We start from the raw sequence: 5,000 nt of genomic DNA, 5'->3' as shown, positions 1-5,000 counted from the left end.
ATGATTTTCATTATCATTTAGAAAGAAGAACGTGGACTTCTTTAGAGGAGTCCTTTGAATAGCTTCTCCATTTAGTTAACATGCATCCAAATGGAGGTCGGGAAACTTGGGTCCTGTTAACATATGGATGGAAGTGGAAAGAACTATCGCGATGACCGTCCTTGTGTTTCTTTTATTTTTTCTTTCTTCCTTCTCCCCAAAGCCGCCCCCCCCCACCCCCGCCCCGCCCCGCCCCGCCCCGCCCCGTCCCGTCCCGTCCCGTCCATCCATAGTTGTAGGTTCCAGTGGTAGGTCTTTCGGGTTTCTGCTATGTGGGCTTGAAGGGCGATGCTGGGTCTGGGGCTGCGCCCAGGATCCGAACCGGTGAAAACCTGGGCCGTCGAAGCCGGGGGTCGGGGTGGGGGCGCGTACTTGACCGCTCGTCCACGGGCTCGGCCCCCGGCCCTTGTTTTCTAGGGAGAGAGACAGAGAGACCCGATCCATTTTCTCTTGGCCTCTAAAGCGTGTGTGTGGTCGAAAGGCGACGGAGAGAGGGGTTCTGGTCCAGAAAGCCCCGACCGCGCCGCCACGGGGATCGGTCGGTCCCGCCCGAACCGTCCGAGTCGGAAAGGAACGGACAGCTTTCCTCCTTTGGGCCCCTGACTTGGGACCAACAGGGAAGAGAAACAGGCCTCTCTCCCTCACACCCTGGCCCCTTCCCCCAGGACGCCCTCCTTCTAGTCAGCCCGCCTCTGGCTTTTCCACACGCCGACGACCGCTCGTCGGCATGGACCCACCTTCCTTGGGGGACACCACCACACGACTCTCCCACTCGTCTGCCTGCCTTTCGTTGGCGTCGCTGCCAAAGGCGAGGGGTAGGGGTGGCGGTGGCAGGGACGGCAGGGGCCCAGCGGCTCTCTGGAGGGTGAGGAAGTCTTGCTGGTTCTCCTAGGTCGGTGATCTTTCTCGATCTCCACACACATTCTTCGTTTGGGGAGCCAAGAGACGCCCTCTGAGGAATCCCTATGGCCAGGGTCGATCACTTACTCGCTCACTGCCTCGGCCTCGGCCTCGGCCTCGGCCTCTGTCCATCTTGTCTCTCTCCCTCCCTCCCTCCCTCCCTCCCTCCCTCGTCGGTCTCTGTGTGTGGACGTCTAGGTGGAGGCGAGGCAGGGAGGCCATCCACCCACCCACCCACCTCGTGGTTTACCACACGCTCTACACGGAGGTAGAATTCCCATCCCACCGAATCCATCCTTTCCACGGGGCACAAGCCAGTGGCCTTCGGGGGTCTCTCTCCCCAAGGTGGCGCATCCGTCACGGCTATCTATTTCCAGAAGGTTTCCGTTTCCATCCCCTCCCTCCGAAAGAAAAAACGGCCCCACTCCCGGATCTGCCTCACCACGACCACCACCACCACCACCGCCGCCGCCGCCGCCGCCGCCGCCGCCGCCGCCGCCGCCATCTGCTGTCGCCCTCTAGGGTTGGACCGTTCTAGCTCTCTCCTCTGTGTGGAATCGCAACGTAGGTCGCCTTGGATGTCTGGCACCTCTCACTTAGCAGAAGGTTTTGGAGGCTCAGGCTGGGCCACGCTTTGGCCCGGGTCAGTGTTCCGTTCCTCCGGACGGCTTCCTCGTTTTCCACGAGAAGGAGCCGTGAAGACGGAAAGGAAGGGCGGATGGATGGCTTCTCCCGTGCTACCGAGTCCCTCTCCCCTTTTCCCCAAAGCGTGAGGGGCGGTCGACAGGATCGTCTCTGATGACAAAAGTCAGAGGCACCCCGGGTCAGACACCGTGCGAGGCGTTGGTGTGTTCTCGAGACGAGAACACGTCCCCGTCAGCGTTTCCTGTCGTTCTCGTTCCGAAAGGATTCACGCGCCACCCCGTCTCCCTCAAGGTCTTAGGGCTGTCGTGCTCCGCAGCCGTCACGTGTCGTGGATCCTGGGCACCACCACGCCACCCCGCCCCCGCCCCCCCGCCATAGCTGTCGATCGCTATGTGGCACGCCTACGTTTGCCCAAAAGGGCAGTCCGATGGACAGCGTGGGTGCTTTTCCCAGCAGGCAGGCAGGTGAGAGTCACCCCTCTAGAAGGTTTCCAAGCCCCGTTCCATTCTCAGAGGCAGCTCCTTTGGCCATCAAGGAGGCAGGCGATGGGGGTGGGGGTGGGGATGGGGATGGGGCCGGGGCCTCTGTCCCTCTGTCGCGGTAGAAATGATTGGGAAAGGAGGGACGATGGGCGTAGGTCAACCATCCTGGGCGGTGGTGCTTTGGGAGCTTTTTCTAGAAGAAGGAGCGAACGGCCTTCCCTGGGAAGGGAGGAAACCAGAGGAGGTCCCCCTCAGACCGACCTGGCACGAGAAGGACACTCTCTCTCTCTCTCCCTTTTCTTCCTGACTTGAAATCAGGAGACAAAACTCCCCTGCCAAAGGGGCCCTCCCGAAACGGGGAGTGAGGAAGACCTCCTTCTCTTCACGGCTGAAGTTCTCCCTGCCTTTCCTGGACGGGAAGGATAGCACCTACGCCCGCTGCCGTCGGCGACTTTTAGTCCGCCTGGGAGAGGAAGAAATTCTTTCCCGTGGCCGAACCCTGGCGGTTCGTTCGTGCTGCAGAGGACGTGGCCCTCTCTGACACACCCAGGAACCTCCTCGCTCCGGGTCGCTCCGGGTCGAGGAGAGGGAGTTCTGTTCTGTGGTTTAGAATGGTGCTTAAAAAGGGACATCGCTTACAAAGGGTCCTCGTCCCCCTTCCTAAACGGACGGCTCGGCTCGGAGGCGTGAGATACGTTTCGCATCCTCCTCGTCGTCTTCACTCAAAGTTTTATTGGAGTTTTGAAGATTTTATTTTTTGTCTTTCCTTTTTCTCCCCAAAGCCCCCCCGGTACATAGTTGTGTGTTCTTCGTTGTGGGTCCTTCTAGCGGTGGTATGTGGGACGCCGCCTCAGCGTGGTTTGATGAGCAGTGCCGTGTCCGCGCCCGGGATCCGAACCGACGAAACACTGGGCCGCCTGCAGCGGAGCGCGCGAACTTAACCACTCGGCCACGGGGCCAGCCCCTTACTGGATTTTTAAAACAACTCCGGGGGCCGGCCCGGTGGCGCGGCGGTGAAGTTCGCACGTTCCGCTCCGCCGGCCCCGGGTTCGCCGGTCCGGATCCCGGGCGCAGGACCCGGCACCGCTTGGCGAGACACGCTGTGGCAGGCGTCCCACCTGGAAAGTAGAGGGGGATGGGCACGGATGTCAGCTCAGGGCCAGTCTTCCTCGGCCGACAGAGGAGGATTGGCGGCAGATGTTCGCTCAGGGCTCATCTTCCTCAAAAATAAAATAATAAATCGATTCGATAAAATATCAAATAACACAACCGCGGGATCACGACTTAGAGTCACCATTGGCCCGATGATGCCACTCCCCACCCCCCCCACCCCCCTACCCCCCACCATTTGGAGGTGCCGTCAGTGGGATTCGTTCCTGTTTGTCCATCTTTCTTCCTCTTTTTTTTTTTTTTTTAAAGACCGGCACCCGAGCTCATTGCCAATCTTATCTTTTCTTTTTATTCCTCCTCCTTCTTCTTCTTCTCCCCAGAGCACCCCAGTACCTAGTTGTATATTCTCTTTGAGGGTCCCTCTGGTTCTGCCGTGTGGGACGCCACCTCAGCGTGGCTTGATGAGCGGTACCGTGTCCGAGCCCAGGATCCGAACCTTTGAAGCCCCGGGCCGCTGAAGCGGAGCGTGCAAACTCAACCGCTCGGCCATGGGGTCAGCCCCTTCCTTCGGAGGAGGAGGGGGGGGGAGGAGGAGGAGGAGGAGGAGGAGGCAGGCGCTGTGTGAAGTCGCCAGTGAGTCTGTGGAAAGAGACGGAGGATTTCCCATGGGAAGCTGGGGCGGGGGACACGGACCAATGTCGTGCGAACTTGAAGGTGAATGATCAAAAAACCCACACACGCCTAGAGCAGCGGGTTGCCAGTTAGGAGTTTGCTTGCCGGGCCCATAACGCAGGGCTCATCGATGAGCCAAACCGTCCGTGATCCTCAAGCAGTCTAGTAGGGTTAGAGAAAGGAGGGGGGCACTCTTTCTGCCCCAGACGAGGCGAGTTTCTCAGACAGCCACCCTGCCCCAACATCTTCCCTCCTGCCTCCCGGCCCTTGGCGGACTGCGGCCTAAGGGTGGGGGAATTGAAGAAAGCCGTTCAATGGAAAAGAGCCCGAGGCCATGGGAGAGAGCTTCCTGCACTTGAATGAAGCCCTGACACCAGGCCCGTCGGAATGAATGGGCCTGACCTCCCCTCCCCCCCCCCCCCCTCCCAGGCTGGCGAGTCCCACCGACTCGACTCGGCAGTGGAAGGCTAGGGGTTTCCTCCGAAATGGTGAACCGGCCCCCTTGTCCACAGGAAAACCACACACGGCTACAGCCTAGGCAGGATCTCGGGCCAAGTCGTCAGGGTGGCAAGATGATGGTGGATGAGAGGAAACTTGTTCTGGGACCGCCCCGCCCCCCCCCATCGCCTCTCTGGCTGAGAAGAGGGCTGGGGAGCGGTGAGGGTCAGGGGGAGAGTGGGGGCGGGGCCGGGACAGGGACCACCGGGCAGTAGGACGGGAGTAGCCCTGAGGCCTGCCTGCCTGCCTGCCTGCCTGCCTGCCTGCCTGCTTCCTTCCCTGCCGGCGCAGGGCTGAGAGAGGCACGGGGCACGCTGGCTCCTGCCCCTTCACTCATTCGGGAAGCCTTCTGTTGTTGCTCCTGAGGTGCCGGCTGCGGTGACAGACAGAGCAAAACTCCTCTCTCTGTCTATTTCTTCAAAGGCCCGAGTCTGAGCTACGACAGATTCCCCTGTGGCTCGACCCGCAACCTCCCATCCTGCCAGACCAGACCCCTTGTCCAAAAACCTCCACTGGAGGAGCTCTTTCACCTGACCCGGAAAGGAAACACCAGCCCTGCCTCAGCCTCACACCCACCACCACCACCACCATCACAACCATCCCCCCCCCCCCGCCCCACTCTCCTCCGGACCCAGATACCTAACAGAGAGAACA

This window comes from Equus caballus, unplaced genomic scaffold (genome assembly GCF_041296265.1).
Source record: "Equus caballus isolate H_3958 breed thoroughbred unplaced genomic scaffold, TB-T2T unassigned-0002610, whole genome shotgun sequence".
NCBI classification, from domain to species: Eukaryota; Metazoa; Chordata; class Mammalia; order Perissodactyla; family Equidae; genus Equus; species Equus caballus.
This window is presented reverse-complemented; position numbering follows the sequence as displayed.